Genomic DNA, 18,768 nt, shown 5'->3' on the forward strand with positions numbered 1-18,768 from the left:
TTGAGGATATGCAAAGACTTGTATTCTTCTTTGTATTTGACTCATGTTTCTGAGTGTTAAGTGCATTTCCAGATCAGTCATGTCTTGAGCCATTGAGTTCAAAGGCAAATCTCTTCTGAGCACTCACATTTAACTCTTGGAGCCTATTTTCCTGCAGAAAGTAAATGCTTTATCCCATTTCATTCAGGTCCATGGCTAATCTGACTTGTAACAATGACTGGGCAGATGAAACTACAGCCCAGTCCCCAGCTTTGGATGATTCCAAGGCTTCACAGATACGCTGGCAGGTAACAAGCTGTGCCTTCTACAGGTCTGCCCTAATTTAGCTATCTGAATACAAAACATGTTTAAAAGCCTCTAAGTTCATGGTCATCACATTGTCAAAAATTTCAATTAGAATTCTTGCCAGCTGTTAAATAGAACAAATTTTGCCAGTGAACACATGCATGAGTGTTCCCATGGAGGAAGTACCTTAATTTTGACAAGTGCTGATAACTGCTTGCTACTCCCAGCAGTATCAGCATATGAGGGACATGCCCAAGCCCTCCAAAGGTCATGCCCAAAGAAGGTACATTGAAGACAGCCCTTCATTACAGTCTCATATGCCAGTTTCATACTCTTTGTTTATTTTGTGAACAGAACATGAATAGACCAGCTCGAGACTGTCAGGAGCCAGGAGTTGACTCACCCTTTGGAACACAATAGAGATCAAGCTCACTGCAGAAAGAAAAAATTGCCCAGAGCAAGTTCAAAGGAACAGCTAGAGTCACTGGAGAAGATTGAAATCAGAAGAAATGCAAGTAAGCTGTCTTCTGTAGAATAAATACGCAGTTCTTATCAATTAATATCCTTCTATACAAACATCCTGTGTTTTTGCCTCTATCTTTCCATTTTCTACACATGGCAAATTATTGATGGCACTTATTTAGGATGGTTAGATAAACAGAGAAGATTTTATTTTAATAATATATTGGTTTGGCTTGTGCTTTAAATGTACATCCCTTTCTTTCGTATAAGAAAAAAAAAATTAGGTTTGCCTACCATTTTTTAAGGATGTTAAAACATTCCCATGTTCCTCATACTTCCTTGTACTGATTTGCTCAGCTGATCTGACCCTTGAAAAATTTCCAACTCCTGCATAGTGAGCTTTCCTACTTGCAAATATTAGGACTTATTGTGCCACATGCAGCACAGTTAATGGCCATCATTCTCATTCCTGTGCTGAGGATTCATTATTATTTTTTTCTTTAGACTATCCTGATCTTTGCTTTGAGGTACTTTTATGATACCTAGCCCTGTGTCTAACAATCTAACCTGCCTAATAACATCCCCAAGTCATTCATTATGGTTTTTTTCTAAATTCCTATAGGGGATTCTATCTTTTTAAAGACTTTATTTCAGATTCTTTAGTGATAAAATCATCTCAGATTATCTGTGGCCATTATCCCTATTAAAAACAAGTAGACATAATATGACTTGAGGGGCAATTTTCTACAAGAATCACTGATAAACAGAGAAAAAAAATGGTAAGCCATGTGAAACCAATAACAGAGATGGGGCAGCTGAACGACATATTTTTACAAAATAAAAGAATGAGCAATAGTAAAGCTCAGAAATGTCTGGAACAATGTTCTGCTGCAAAAGGATGTCTAAACCAAACTGATATATTTGACAGCAAACTGACAATTTAAATTACTTTCATGATCAAAAAAGTTTCAGAACAATTAAAACTGGCAACACAGTACTTTGTTCAAAATTTCTATACTTTATTTTTCATTTGTACATTTTTGAGATACATATTTTTGGACCATACATACAGTGAATGTTTTTTCTCCTTTTCTTGCATATTTGTCTACAATTTGCATTTTCAACAGTAAATGTTTCAGTGAGGCCATTTTAGTATTTTGATTTTAAATGTTTTGAATGTACTCTCTGCATAATATTTTAAAATATCAGTTTTCTTTTCACCTAGGTTTAGGAAAAAAATTAGAATTTTTGCCAGGGAATAGTTGTGTTTCTTGACTATCCCTAGCTCTAGAGATGGAATTTCATAGAATTGTTTTAATTTTTTGTTCCCACCTGAAATACATAATGAGTGCAGGTTCAAAAATTTAATTTTCCACAAAACAAAACCAAAATATTTTTGAGTTATTTATCTCTGGAATTCCCAACTTCAGATGTCTGCTGCTTCTAGAACATTTCTGGATGTGCCAAATACAGAAGTGGCAGCTCACAGCTAAGAAAGGAATGTGATCAGGAGCAAATGGGCAGACACAGAAGTGAAGGCAAAGTGAGAGAGGGTTGCATTTGACAATTGGTTGACTGCAGAGCAAACTGCACATTTCTAGCTCTACTCCACCAGTATTCTCTTTGCACTATTCAGCTTTAGTGCCCTGAAGGAAAAGGACTAAGTGTTTGCATCAGCATGGGTGAAGGAAGAAGGGAGGAGGCAAAAATAATGGAGATGGATGCATATGGAAATGTCATCTCCAAATTTCATTACTTTCATTTTCAATTCAGTTGAAAATTATGTCTTTGCAATCCCCTGCTGTTTGTGAGAAGGATCTAAGTATTCCAGCCCCCTTTTAACCACATGAAGATCTGATTACCTGCCATTCTTGTCATTAAACTCTACCTTGCATTCTAGCCTTTTCCTAAAGACATTGACATTTAATGCTGATTATTTGCATGATTAGTTTGAATTTCATTATCTTCTTCATCACAGACTTGGGTCTGCTCATTTTGTAACAATTGGTTTGTTTTAAGTGTGGGAGTTTGCAAAGTTTTTTGGTTTTGTTGGTTTTTTATTTTCAGGGGGGAGTTTCTTTGTTGAAATAATTTCAAATGTGATTGGTTTTTTATTGCACACCTTAATACTGTAGACCTTTAAGCAGAACAAAAGTCTCCATGCTTGCTTCTAGATATGTAAGGTGGGCATGCTTAACTCAGAGTAGGCAATGACGTGGCACACTTCTATTTTTTCACTGACAGATATTAAAACTGCAGATTGCTGGACTGCAGGAGGAGTTCAAGAGAACTGAGTCCTACTGGCGTGCTGCCTGCAGCAAACTGAGAGACCAGGCTGAGCTGCTGACCAGGCAGAATTTGGAGCTTTGAGATGAGCTCAGAGCTTCAGAACATCAGAGATGGAAAGCAGAAAAAACCCCCAAAGCTAAAACTTTCATGGACAGAAAATCAGAGACCCTGGTACTGTAAGATACTCTCTGCTTAATACTGTTTGAAAAATTCAGTAGTTTTTCTTTGGGGCTGTCATGTGTGAATACTGTCCCTGCACTCTTGCTTAGCCTGAAGGGGGGAAAGTCAGCTCTACAGTGAGCCATGTTAAAGTACACTCTTTGTGTGGCCCTCTTCCACCTAGCCTTTTTATCCAGGAGGTGTGCAGCTTTGCCAGGTGATGCAGCCAGCCTATCATAGACACTTAGGTCAGACGTCTCCCTCCACTAACCAGGAAAAAAGTCTAGATAACTAATTTACTTTCAGTGACTAAATTAAAGCTTCCTAAAAAGCCTCCTGAAAATAATTCTACTCTTTATATATACAGTGCCATTGACCTGTCCAATAAAACATCTCTTTAGCCTGGAAAAAATACAGCTGGACCTTCTATTAAATCTTAGTTCTTATTTTAAACTATGAATTTTAAACTGCTGTGAACTTTCTGGAAGGAAACAGCATCAGTGGCCTGCCTTACAGAGGTGCAAGTTGAATTCTTAAAAAGAAGTTACACTGAAATGAAGCAGGAGGGATAATCAGGGTGGAAAATACAGCTGGCTAATGTAAATGTCTTTGCTAACCTCTGGAAATCAAAATTATTTAATCATAGGTTTACAGAGTGTCTTGTAAATTTTTTATTCAATATTTTACTTGCTTGAATGTATTTGTAGAGATTTACTAGTTCCAACAGTATATAACTGAGTAACTTCTTGTAAAAGAGTTAAAGGAAATTAAAGTCACTCACTTTTTACACAGGAGAGAGCAAGTCTTGGTGAAATTAAATGGTTCAGTCTAGAATTCAAAAAAATCCCTTAAATTTGGGTTGAGTGGGTCATTTCTTTTCCATGTGTGTCCTCAAGGGAGAAAAATACATGCTTTGAGGGATCAGTTTTATCCGATGTGTGAAAAAATAATTATCTCCTGCGTGGTATAGTCTGATGAGATGAACCCTACACTTCTGCAGAATGTCCGAACCTAGAAGGAAATGAAATTGAGCCACTTTCTCTTAGGTATTTCTCTAATTTTCAAATCTAATTTCTAGTAAGGTATCTTTAAAAAATGTTAGAACAACCAACAAACCTGTCCTTTGCTTTATTGGAGTGAAGAAGTGTTGTGTCTCTTTTTTTATTTGATTGTAATGTACTCATTACTGAAATTTTTCACCTAACACTTAAATTTCATTGAAAATGTAATTTGTAGTTAAATTTCACTCTAGTTTTACTTTTCCAAACCTACCTGCTCTTATGACTTGTCATTTTATAGATTGTGAAGGTCAGGAAAAAAAAAAAAAAGATTAGTAGCAACTACAAAATAAAAACCATAAAAATTCCAATTAAAGCAAGGATAAGAAAAAGCTAAGTAACTTCTGCTGTTGGATTTCTGTTTTATTTCTACCACTTTGCTGATGTAAAACTACAACTCAAGATACTGAATATTTTTGTTGTGTGAAAGTAATACTAGCACGCTCTATATGAAGATGCTAGGATGGTACCTACAAACTTTTTGTCTGATACGAGGAGCTTTCAGAGCCTAGCAGAACAGCATGTGGAATTTCATTTATTGTGTTTAAATATCATAATTTTTATGAAAAGAAAATGGCTTTAAATTTGAGTCAGATATCTTTGAAGGCTGTCTGATTCTACTAGGTGGGACTTGAACTTAAAATTACATATTTATAACAAATTCTCCACTATGTTTCAGAAGCCATTCTGCAAGGGACAGCATCTTCATCCACACCAGAAGAAAGTTCATGGAGAGATAATCCAAGAGACACATCATCTTTCACATGGGGCTGAAGACATCTTTGCAAAAACATTTCCTTAAAGATGTGAATAATAAAGTGTGCATCCCTGTTACCAGTAGTCACTTTTCCAGAGTTTACCAAATGCATATTTAAGAGAACATTCTTTGGAATCAAAATTTCCACAAATGAAAGTATGTATAAACATGATCATATTTTCTTGCTTGTGCATAAATATGAATTTATGAATTGTAGATTTTCTTCTGGTTTTGCAGTAGCAGGAAAAAAAAGAAAACAATTTCCCTCTCTCTTTTCTAGACCTATCTGAATTTGTGTGTTGTTTTCAAAGAGTTTTCCAAACTTGTTGCACCTGCTACTCCACAGGCTGATTTTACAGGGAATCCCCTTGCCTTGGCAAACCATAAATCTAGTATGTTGCCATTCAAGGCTTTACTTGCCAATATGTAACAGTGTCCTTCTCCCAGGTCAACTCAGTGGAAAAACCACTCTGATTTTTACAAGTTGTGACAAGTTAGCTCAGTATGTCAAGTGAGATGCTTATTTCTGGCTGGTGTGCTCATGACTGCTCCTCCACAGCCAGCTTACCACATTTCTAGCACATCTCAATGGTTAGAATTGAGATATCTAAATATCTCTTTATGCTTTTCTTTCTTTTGACTTTGTATTTCTTGATTCATATTATGGGCACCTTGGATATTGCAAGTCCCTTTTCTCACTTTTGGTCAGATTTGGTTGAAATCTATGCTTTGTTCAAGTGTACAATCTCTGAAATTCATCTTCTCTACTGGAAACTATTCCCTTGGCTAAAAGAAAACTTAGATTAGCCAACACACTCTGCTCTCTGCCTGTACAGAGACTGAAATAAAATGTAGAAGATATCAGATGAGAAGGGAGGCAACTGTTCCACTATAGTGAGCATGACAGCGTGTCTGTGTTTGAAAGTCGCTAGACAGTAAATTCAATAAATTTTATACGGTTCCAGATATGAAAAGAGATATTGATCATTTCCTCCTATGGCACACAGCCACAGGCAATAAAAATTGTGACTTCAGCAACAGTTTTGAGAAGGAGGAAGTTGAGGACAGCAGACTTTTGGGCTCACTGCTATCTGAGCTTTCACCATCTAGCCAGGACTGGATCCAGTCCAATTGGAATCCAGCACAAGCATGAGCTAGACTGGTGGGCATAGTGCCCAGATGTCCTGAGTGAACTCTAAAATGTTTGACAGAGACATATGCTCTTTATCTGATCTGATGGCACAGAAAGACTTTACAGTGAACAGAGTGGCTGCCAATTGCTTGACTCTAGAATTGCAGTCGCAGGTAAATTGAATATGGAACAGAAGCCCCAAATCCATGTCATAGTAATAGATCTCCACATGATTACGCTCTTGCATTTTCTTTGCATTTGAGCTCTTTTTCTAGCAGGTGGATGCTTTCCCTCACAGATCCTGTGAATCTGGACAATTCTGAATTTTGGAGGTAGATAAAAAAAACCTTTCATCCTACTTCTATCCAAAATTGAGAAACTGAGCATTGGAATGCATCTAAGCGAATGGAATAACCTGGAGCACCAGAAGGGTTGTCAGGCATTGAATGGGCTGAACAGAGAAGTGGTGGAATCCTTGGCACTGTTCCACAAAAGTGTGGATATGGCACTTTGGGACATGGTTTAGTGGTGAATTTGACAGTTCTGTGTCAATGGCTGGAACTGATGATCTGAGAGTCTTTTGCAACCTAAAATATTTTATGGTTCTAGGGTTGGAAGAAGACATGCATGTCTTCTATAACATATGTAAGTTAAAACTAGCTTGGACTGGTGAGTTTAATCAGCAGTAACCAAGAACAAATTGCCATCTGACTTTTTTGTCAAATCTAATAGAATTTGAGGATATGCACAAAAAGAGTTGGCAAGCACTCTGAATAATGATCAATTTGTATCTTTGTTAAGGATACAAATTTTCTGTAGACATGATTTTATGAAGTAAAAGAAAAAGACATAACCAAGTAATTGTTCACATCTCTGAAAAATACGTATTCTGGTAACCTATAATACTTTTAAGGATGACCTTTATTTGTGCTGTAACATGACCTAGCTGGTGAGGAACTGTGCAATTCAAATTGTGCTTTAGTGAGGCAAGAGAAATGTCCATTTTAACTGCACATCATTAGTGATTCTTTCAGATTATGAAAGAATGAACAGATGGGCCAAAATAGTTATTATTTATTAATTATTAATGCTTGCGAACATGAACACTCTGAAAACAACTTGACTTCGGAATGCAGTGCATTAGCTAGAACAAGTTGCCAGTTTCCTACCCAACATGCATCTCTAGATAGATTTTCATTATTTCTGTGAAAAAAAGATGAATTTATTTGCCTGGCAGGGTTGGAAGTGGGAGGAGGGATGAGGAATTCCACTGAAAGATATACTGATAGCATTTCTTAATGTTTCAGCCAAGGTCAAATATACTTACTTCCAATCTTAGATGGATTTTGCTGTCTAATCTTGCAAGGATTTTGATGACCTCCGAGGATGTTATTTCCTTGCCTATGAACATTCTTCTGACAAATTATCAACCCTCAAGTAGGGAAAGTCTGTGAATATGTGAAAAGACTTTCACAGCATTTGAACTTCACTGCTTTATCCATGAGTACTTGTTGCTTTTTCTCAAATTTTTGATTTGTTAGAGGGAATGTGAACCCTACATGACAAAAACTGTGATATTTGAAGGTAACAAGAGATCCTTATTTATGGGAATTGACAAGTGAGAGATTTCTGGGACAAATTGATGAAGAACTGTAGGTATTAACAGCTGGGAGGCAAGAGCTTATTAGAAAATGTAACTGGCTGTTGTTGAGCATGAAGATCCAGGAGAACAGATTTTTAGAATTCCTGCAGTCCAGCTGGACACTCAGTAACAATTCCTCCTCCTGTTCTCCACTGCCTTCCTGATAGCATAGATCTGTAGGACTAGAAGAATTTCAAGAGGTCCCTGCTTTTGCCAAGAGGAGGATCAGTGTCACTGATGGCAATTCAAACTGTGTTTGAACTGTGTTTGTTTCACTAGCTCCCATGATGAAGATACAGAATGAACAGCATGAACAGCCTATATATTCTTTTATGAAGTTGAGTTTCATAACTAAACTACACCTCTTTTGTTGTCACCAGCTGATCAGGTGATTAATTTTTTTTTTTTTTTTTTTTTTTTCTGTGAGGATTGGGGAAAAAACCTATCTACCTTGTGCATGTTGGGACACTGCTTCTTTCTCTAACCCTGTAGCCCCTTTGCATCAAGGGTCTGCATTTACTGGTCATCCACATATTTCCAATTTTAAAAAAACTGAGCTAATTTGGTGGCTTTGTTTATGAAAGTGATGGAATTGAAAGAATTTTTATCAAGAACCCAGTCATGTGGGATTAGACCAAATGCTTGAGTTTCTTAAAAAGTGCAGAGCAAAGTTGTAGTGGTTGCCTGGGATACAGTGATGGCTCTGAATTTTCAAATGATCTCTTAGACTGACATTCCTCTGAATGAAAACAGAAACTGCATCTGATTCATGTAAGCCTGTTTGGATTCCTTTGACATTATTGCTTTAAAAATAGGTATGCTAGTGTATGTAATGCATAAAAAATGAAATCTGGCTTTTACAATTGCATGTGTTACAAGCTGGAGTACTAGCACTGTTCTGCATGGATGCTCCTTTAGCTGAATTGGCTGATACATCTCATCATCTTCACAGAAACAGGACTACTTTCTCTGACTACATCTAGCCATAAAGTATATTCTATTTACTAGTTTTATCTAAGGTTTATCTAAGGCTTTTAAAAGCTTGAATTGCAACATTCTTTCTATAATAAATCACAAGAAAAACAAATGCTGCCAGGTATTTGTGTCTCACTGAAGCTGATGAATATTTGAGCTGCTGTGGCCCTGTTGGCACTTTCTGAAAATGGTGAGCCAGCTGGCTCAAAACTAACCAAGTAGCAAGAAAAGAGTTCATCTCTGCCTGATTCTACTCAATGAACCAGGTTAATTCCTCTCTGTAGCTGTTGATGCCTCACAAAGGAGGGACTGGAAACACGTGGCTGGGGACAGAAGAAGAGGAGTGACACTCCAGCAGTCTGGGCTGAAATTGGTTTGAGCTGCTGTGAAACTGCTGCAATGGCTTTTCAAGTTCTTTTAAATGATTTGGCAGTTTCAGTCTTGAGATACTTAGCAAAGAATGAGGGATTGTGTGTTCTTTCTTTCTTTCTTTCTCTCTCTTTCTTTTTCTTTCTTTCTTTCTTTCTTTCTTTCTTTCTTTCTTTCTTTCTTTCTTTCTTTCTTTCTTTCTTTCTTTCTTTCTTTCTTTCTTTCTTTCTTTCTTTCTTTCTTTCTTTCTTTCTTTCCTCTCTGCAATTTCTGAGCTAATATCTCTTCATCAGAAATAGTCTTAAATGTTCTCAGTTCTATACCTTTTGTCTCAAGCTGAAGTCCCAGGCATATTTTGACAGTTTGCCCATCCACTTTTATTTGAAAACCTGATTATGTTTGAAGAACTCAGGCATATCCACAAAATCTGCCTGCAGAAAATATCTCCAAATGTAAAATATAAATTATATTCTTTTAGACAATAAATTCTATTAATTTATGTACTTTCTAGCAACCTTGTCTGAAAGAGGTAATCAGTTGCCTTTCTCTTGTTGGAACCTGTTTTATGCTTGGAGGAAAAATTTAGCCTTTTAAAATCCTTCAGTTTTCTTCGTTTGCAATAGGATTGCTTTCTTGGCTTCTTCCCTGTAAGCATACATTAAATTGTAATGTCATTTATTAATATAAATAAGGCATCACCAACCACAGCAGGAGTAGATACCCTAAATTTCACCGATCACATGGAGAAACTTTTACAGCTATCAAACACTGACCATTTGTTATCAGAGAAGGAGCAATGCAGTCTTCCTGTCTCTGCTTTTCTAGTCCCATGTCCCTTGAGCAATAGTTCATGGACTTGAGTAAAGGAAGCTGATGGCAAATATATTTTTTCCATTAATAGCTTACACGCATCTTCTCAAGCAGCCCCTCTTCAATGTGTGAGACATTTCAAAATCAGAGTTATTGGTGCCATTTCCAACTCTTTTTGGATTGTTTCTTTGTTTCTTACCATCATGTACGTGGGAGCTTGTCTTGGTTTGGATAAGACAGGTGCCTGCTAAAGAAGGCAGGAGCTTCCCCTGAAATGGAGAATGCAAACCCTCCCCACCCCTCCAAATTGCTATGAATTTTAAATTAAGGGGCTCTCAGGCAAAAAAATATGGGAGCAGGAAATAACAGTTCTTTAATAGGGAAGGGGGGAAAAACATAAAATGATAAAATAAAAACAATGCAGTACACTAAAATGACAGAGTCAGAACTCAACCTGACATCCTGTTGGTCAGGGTGCTGGCAGCAGTCCAATTGGAAAAGTGGCTGCAGTCCTCCTGAGGTGTCAGGTGTGGTTCTGTTGGAGCAGGGGGTCCTGTAGAAAAAGGGTGATTCTTCCTCCGCAGATCCGTGGAAGTAGAAGCAGCTGCTGTTCCTCTGGTGAATCCAGTGGAGAAGCTGTGCTGGTGTGTCAGAATCTCCTGATTATATCTGGATAGCAATGCTCGGCTCCTCCCTCTGGGCGGAGCATCTCACAATGGGATGTTACAGTTCTTATCAGCTACGCAGTGACATTCAATAGCCTCTTATCACGGGATGCCCCCTGCTGAGGGAGGAGTGATTGTGATCTCTCAGGGAGAGAGATAAGGGGAAATTGCCCACTTAACACCTAGACAACTGCCATACAGATGGTAATAGAATACATCCTGCCTTGCAATCCAGAACAGAGCTGCAAACACTTGAGAGTCACTGTGTAAATCATGTAAATCCCAAGTATCTCACAGTGGTCATGCAGGAATATTTTATGTTTTCTCTGTTCTCTGCTCTAAGGTCTGCATGAAAAATTGAGGAAGTTCTTTTGAGTCTCCTTGATCTTTCCAGTCTAAATTACTGCTATAATTTGCTTGAAAATTTTTGCATCTCATTTCCCTTCTGTGGCTCACACATCCCTTAGGGTCCTACAAATCTTGTCAGCCTTGATTGATGGACATGTATGAGATCAGAACATAGAAAGTTTGGACATGCAGCAAGTAAAAATGAACTGTCGTGCATTGTATTTTACTGACCTCAGCTCAGTTGTGATAACCTAGAGAGAGCTGGCAGGTGGTGTGACTGAGGGATGAGAACCTTTCAGCAGCTGCTGGGCTCATGCTCTGTCCCTTGGATTAGACTTGACTTGCACTGTTGCCCAAGCACAGAGAAACATGGGAAGCAAAACAAGAGCCCAAATGCAGAGTTATGCACAAAATGTGTTTGTGTGCTTGAGTGTGTCTTTGTGGATGTGCCCACACACACAATTGAACATTTTCCTAAAGTTTTAAGCACTTAGTGCTGCACCTGTTGTAGGAGGATTTTTTAATGCTATTTGAAAATGTTTATATTAATTTAATACAAATGTATTTACACATTTTAGGACATAAATAGCTCTGTGCAAAAAGCTGATCCTTTGAGATCAATGACAAAGAAACATCAAGAAGAGAAAACATCTAACTGCTCCATTGGTAGAAGCACAGCGCCAGCTGGCAGGAGGACCCTTCATCAGGGAAGGCTGACACCTTTTGAACCAGACAAAGAAAGCCAGCAGCAAGGTCTATTTAAACTGCCTTTATTTTCTTTTTATGATGTCGTTCAGAATCTGTACTGGGGTCCTGATCCCCACATGGCTGCTGTTTGGCCCTCTTTCCCTGGAACTGCGGATTTTTTTGGTCAGTAATTTCTAAGAGGCTGAACATACATTGAGCTATTTAGACACCTGCAGGGAGAATGTGAGTGTATGCTTTGAAACCTGCCCCCATTGTCTCAGAAGAAGTTCATGGGTGGTCACACGCACCAAGAATTGGGGCACTGCATGGGCCAGTGGTTCCCAGCAAGGCCAGGAGTTTGGAGAACCAGGGGCAGGTCATGGAGTCCAGCAGGGCTCTGCTGACTCCACAGCCCCAGCCAGGGAGGAGAGCAGGCTGGGTGTGAAAGGAAGGGCCAGACCAAAATCCCAATTGTCAAAACCCATAGTGATGACACAGAGGTGGGGTCATGACAGCAAGTCACCCCATGTGTCAGGGATGGGATTTGGGTTAGCAAGGTGTGTGGCCAGGCACAGACAGAAGTGCAATGCAATCCACCATGGAGCAAATGAAGCGCAGTTCCCAAGGGAAGGGATGGAGGAACTGGCGGAGGCTTGGCCCTGTCTCAGGCTTCTTCCAGCTCTTCCATCCTCCCTTCTTTCTCTGCAACAGTCTGAACCAAGCTTAGACACCTGAACAATATCCACACGCAGACAGCTGAGCTCCTAGGAAGGAGAAGTGCAGGGCACACTCTTGCCATATCACTGAGAGCCCCCATACTGAAGTGAAGCATGACTGTAAGCCAGGTCCTCTCCATTTTTCTTCAGGCTGTACATCAGCCCTCTCCTACTGGAAGGAGATATTATGGTCAGAAGTCACCTGGAGCTGTCTCACATCTGAGCAGTTGTTTTCAGGAGCCCAGCTCACCTTCCGGTGCAAAAGGTAAGATCTGTGGAAACCTCCTGCCCACTTAAAGTGGTCTGCAAATGACTTGGAGAAACTGGTCCCCAACTCTTGACTCATAGAGAATGTGAGTCACTAAAAAACATCTATGATTCTTAGGAGTATTGTCCAATTCATATTTTACAAGAGAGGGAAACCAGATTGTGCTGCCACCTACTTGATGAGTTTGTTGTCCCAGAGGTTCAGGAGGTGGAAGTATGGATGTGGACTGCATTTCATTCTGATCCAGGACAAAGTACCTTTGGGAGGATAGACAAGCTGTTAGCCAACATTATCAGTGTAAGTAGCAATGTGTTGCAAGACTCTGAGAGCTAGGATCTTTAAAAAGACTGGGATAGGTATGGAAATGTTATTCAGCAATTTTCATGTGCTTTCAATGACCCCTTTTGCTTTGATTTTTCTTACAGGGACACCTTTGCCCATTTCATACAGCTCAGAAGACACCTTCCTCTCACATAACTACAGGAAAGACACTTGTAGCTTTGCACCCTGCAAGAGCAATGAAGAAACAGAGGTATTTTGCCATGTAACTCTATAAAATAGAGTTGCAGTGAGTCTGTGGTATTAGTTTTCATAAACAGCATGCTAACTCCCATTCATTTGGCAACTATACTCCCCTGGCTTTATTTTTTAGCTTTTACTCCTTATATAAGTGCAGTCTTAAAAACAATATTGCAATGGCTTCAAATAATAGGCTGGATTCCTTTGTCAATATATTTCTGCACAGCTGTTGAACATTAATAGATTTATGTTGTTAGTTAACATTTAATTTTGTCTCAGGAAGAGGCTCTTAAAAAGAGAAGAAAATTGCTAAGAACTCAGAATAAAGTTGCTTTTGTGACCACACACAAGAGAAATGGCATAACTGCTTATGACAGCAAAGTATCTACAGACAGTTCTGCTTTTCTGGATGATGAAGTAAAGGTTTGAGCTACTAAAAATTCCGGTTCTTACATGAGCAGCAACTGTGTTCTTTCCATCTATGAGGAGAAATAAAACACACTAAGAAAAAGAAAGTATTCTGTTCCCACTTCCTATGCTATGCAGTAGACACAGCTTTAGAGATGGATCTGGCGACTTTAAGCATGGTGTTTATAGTTATTTAGTGAAGCATGCCATTGCCCTGTGGGGAGCAGTTCTCCCTATCCCTTCAGATCCCATAATTCAAAATTCACCACCTCTTTAAACTGTAATTAACATCAGCTCGTAACTGCCCTGGACGCTGTGTGCCAGATGTCACTGACAGACTCCAAAGAGCATTTGTGGTAATGGCAAACTGGAATTGTAACATCCAGAACAGCCCTTAGTTACATAGGTAGCACCACCCAACAGCTAAGAGCTGTGTAATTTGTTTTGGAAGAGTACAATAGCTAATACAAATGCCTTTCTTTGTAAATCAGTAACCCACCACTCAGAGTGGGTTCTGCTCTCTGTTCCTGGATTTATTCCCTCAATTTTGTACAGAATAATTTTGCCAGAATGCACTTTTATCACCTCATTTTTTGACTTCTGTTTTGCTATCTTTTGCTTTGCAAATGGAAGAAAACTGGAATTAATGCACAACATTTCTAGTTACAAATAAAATATGAAAATTCATTGCAAATACAAGGAAATACCAGAAAGAAGGGAATCTTTCCTCTGTGTGTGAAAGTTAATAAATTTTTTGCACAGTTGTGTAAATTTAGTGAACATATTTTTAAAACATTTCTGTTCATATAAAACTGACTTTGAGGTTTTCATAATATAACCTCCAAAATCAATATTATCTAGAAGGTCAAAGTTACATCATTAAAGGAGAAAGCATGGGGAAAACATGCAGGAAAAAATAGAGTATCATGATGGAAAGGTAGGAGAAAATAGCTTTTTTTTTGGTTGGGAGATATTCCCTTTTTTTGTGAAAATTCTGATTAGATTGGAGCAGTATGACAAAGATGTAATGCATCTTCTGGTGGCCTTCTTCTTTGAATTTTACCAAAAGAATTATATCTTGGTATTTGATATATCCTGAACAGAAACAACTGCTACAGTATCACCAGGAAAAATGATGAACCAGAGGCTATGCTGGGTATGAAGTCTTCTCTGACTAGTGCCCTTTTTGTAGAAGATCATATTAATGACATTATTGCCTGCTGTTGATAAGAAGTTGATAAGAAGTCTCAAGCAAATTTTTTGGTCTGTGCATGCAGCCAAAATGAATTATGTAGTACTGAAGGTGCATACAGGGTTACTTGGAAAGAAATGGTTCTTAACCTACCATATCAGCAATCTATGTTAATCAATTAAGTTCAATCATTTTGATAACACAGTCTAGAGCCAGGCATCTCTCAAGAGACATGTGTGGAAGATGTACAAGCATATATGAAATGAGTCTGGTCAATAATTCACTAAAGTTGGTCAAGAAGAAACCTGACCGCCTTCCTTATTTCTGCAGGGCTCTGTACCTTATTTTGCTTACCATTAAAAAAAAGTAGTGGGGTGAGAACTTGGAACATGTGCTACAAGTAAGTTCATCTCGTGAAAAGAAAATTTCTTTTTCCTCTTTTACACACAAATGAGGCAAAAATAATGCCTGTTCTGAAGAGATAACCTTTGAAATACAAAGATATAACATGACTTCCTTCGAGTTCCAATTTAATTGGAAGGCAGTGCAGTGCTGCTTATTTCCTTTGACTTTATCTGCATTGGATGCTCTGTGTCTTTGAAGGTAGAAGAGGCGCTTTCTGATGGACACCAAATCCTCACTTTCTGTGATGGTACTAAAAGGAGATTGATGAAAGGATGAAAATGATCAGCTTTTCCAATGGAGATGTAAAGAAGATCACACCAGATCAGAGGGTGGTGGGTAACTCTTCATTTTCCTCAAGGAAAAAAAAATATTAACTGATTTTCCAGCAAGGTTCTATAATTTATCTATATCCATCAATTCTGAGAGTAACTGATGAGGAAGGGTGTTGGTTTAACAAGTCTGAGCATGTAACTGAAGCATGAAACTGCTTCATGTACAAAGACAGAAGTAGAAAGGCATGAAGTATCAGTCAAAAAAGGAACAAATGCGAAGCTGGCTGAGCAGGAGACTGAACAAAGGCAAGGGGCATGGGCAGCCATCTGAAGCAAGAACTGGTTTTTATTCATTTGTAGAGTAGGTAGCAGGGAGGTTTCTTCCATGTTGGCATTATGTAAATAAAAATAGCTAATAACAATGTGGGCTAAAGTGGAAATTAGTGAGGCCTTTGCAGCATTGGGATTTTTTAAAATTAATAATTCATGGATGAGAGCATAGAGGTGGGAGGATGACTCGTGCACACTGTTCTCTTGCACACTACAGAGGTGAAAGTAGCATCATCTGGACACAACCATGAGGGTGAATGAGAGGAAGGAACAGCAATGTGAACATAGCTACTTTTATGGATGAGAGATGCAGAATATGACCTTGAAATGACTTTTTAAAGATGGCTTATTTTTGAGCACATTGTTATGGTTGAATCTGCTTATGCAAATACTGTGAATATGCTGCTATCAACTCACTCTCCTTCCAGATTTATTATTATGCAGATGCACAGACAACTCACACTGCTTATCCAGATGGCCTGGAGGTGCTGCAGTTCCCTAATATTTAGATAGGTATGCAAGTGAACTGGTTTACTCATGCTGTGAACTGTATGTGCAAATTTATTCCTATTATGAAAGTGTAGTTTGAATTCTGACTCCAGCAGTTTGGATGTTTTCTTGCCATTTCACATTGTCTTTGCAGCTCACTTTTAGTATATTCCATCACTTCACTTCTCCGTTTCCTCCTACAAAGCAAATATAATAATGGAATGCAAATGTAGTTCTTCCAATTCTGATTATCTGATTATGTGATTCTTTAATTTCTTTAACCAGTATTGTAGATATAATTTACATCCTCACTACAATGTCAAAAAAAAAAAAAAAATCCTGACCTAGCTTTGTGTAAGGCAACCTGAAAGAACACTAGACAGACTTTTTACATCTTCTTTTCTACAGAAAAACATTATCCCAATTGCACACAAGAAATTGTGTTCCCAGATCACACAGTGAAATGCCTCTACAGTGATGGACTGAAGGAAACTTTTTTCCCAGATGTCACAGTAGTAAAAGTGGAAAAGTAAGTCCTGTGTAACTAACACGGACCACACTTTGGACGCAGGTACAACAACACTGACATTTAGAACTGTGGTTGGATTTTGCATAGCTGGGAAATTTCCAGATGAAAGGGAAAAGTATTTTTAAGATAACCCTTGTTATCTAACAAGGGTTTTGCAAGAATGAGGCACTGGAAATTCATTTCCACCTTGAATGATAAGTGTTGATTCACCACTGGCAAAATGACTGTGAAATATTCCTCATTTAGTTCCATGTAACTTTACACTGGCCAGAGTACCTGGGAGATCACCAGTTGTCAGTGTTAGCAATGTGGGTACTGAAGGACTCAGGATGAGGGCTCCTGAGCTCTATTCCCAGGTGTTTGGCTCTCCCTCTAATATTGGGCAAGGACTGAGATTATCTCAGTTGGTTACAGCAGAGTGCTATCAAAACCAAGGCTGTGGGTTTGATCCCTGAAAGGGATCACTTAAGGGATCACTTAAGAATTGCACTTGAGTGTCCTTGTGGGTCTCTTTCTAGTCATATTCTGTGAATCTATATTGTCTCTCTATTCCTCCATGCAAAATGAGAAAAACAGCTTTGGGACTCTTACACATCTCTTCTGAGGAAGAGGAAGGATCCTGCTGTAACATGGATTTTCTGCCTGCAAAATGCCTTGAGATCCCTGCATGAAGTCTTGTAAAATTTGCATCTCACCATCCATTAGCTGTTATATTATGTATTGGAGTCTTTTTGTGAGACCAGATTTCTAATGCCATTCCATGTAAACCCTGAGGTTTTCCACTTGACATTATTTTCTTATTTCATTGAGTTGTGTTAGACAGCTCTGTGAGACAGGTTAATAAAAGACAGTGTTTTCTCATCACTTCATTTGTTGCTACTTCTTTCAGGAACAGAGATAAACTAGTGGTATACAGTTATGGCCAAAGGGGGAGTCACACTGCCCAGTTCAGGAGGAGGGAGTGCCTGGATGGCACCATGAAAACTCTATTCTGCAATGTCAGACAGGAAACCAAATTTTCCACTGGCCGACTCCAAATCAAAGGTGAGGAGGATAATCTCATCCTAGAGAAGTGGTGATTCCTCCTTGCAGAAGGCTGCGCTGTACCTATGTAGCTCAAGGGATTTTCTTGGCAGGTCAGAACTGTTAGGAAGATCTAACTTGTGAAAGTGAGTGGATGGATCTGTAGGGCTGAAATTACTATGGCACAGCGACTGGTGCTTACATTGGAATAACATTACCTGAAGGAAATGAAGACTGAAGGAGATGCCCTTTTTGTGTATTCATAATTTAAAAAAATACCCACAGTATCTCACCAAAGTGTTGCTTTCATGGTACTGATCACACTTTCTCTAGTTTTTCTGCCATTTGTTGTGAAAGTGACTACAATTAATAACTATGTTATAAAAACCCTAAATATACAGTATTTGTATAATCCCAACTATATTCAGTGCTGTATTATGCTGACTAAAATAAATCTACATGGGGCATTTATTTCCTGAGTTAATCATCAAAAAATGTGTGGAAGTGATTAATGTTTTCTGTTTGTTTGGATTCTTTGGAGCAGAATTTCCCAGCATGTATTAAGGCTTATCATGAGCTGGACATTAGACCAAACCCTGAGCAAGAGAGAAGAAAACAGTCACAGCTCTGGATGTTCCTTCCAACCAAAGTTATTCAAAAATTATATTATCGTAATCTAAAAACTCTGCCTCACGCATTTGAAAATAAAATGTAATGTTTATTCCATCCTAGTGATTATTCTGGATCAAAGATCTGGATCTGCTGAATCATTCTTCTCCCTTCAGCAGTCTTTCCTCTGTGTTGCTTTGTCTTTGAAATAACCTTTCCCACTATTGCTTTTATTGTTCCCGTGGTGCAAAAAAATTTCTGGTCAGTGAATCTCTACATCTGCAAGGTTTTTGGATGGCACTTGATACTTAGAGGGATTAATAATTTATCAGACGCTGCTTTCAACTGCCTTCCCCATAGACTGTCTGTC

General features: G+C 38.5%; 1 pseudogene; it reads left to right on the top strand.

Moving 5' to 3' along the window:
* LOC132325700 (uncharacterized) overlaps positions 1–17,845 on the top strand; it is a 30,065-nt pseudogene extending 12,220 nt beyond the window's left edge.
* The last annotated feature ends 923 nt before the right edge of the window (positions 17,846–18,768 follow it).

The sequence above is a fragment of the Haemorhous mexicanus genome, chromosome 3, assembly GCF_027477595.1.
Source record: "Haemorhous mexicanus isolate bHaeMex1 chromosome 3, bHaeMex1.pri, whole genome shotgun sequence".
Classification (NCBI taxonomy): domain Eukaryota; kingdom Metazoa; phylum Chordata; class Aves; order Passeriformes; family Fringillidae; genus Haemorhous; species Haemorhous mexicanus.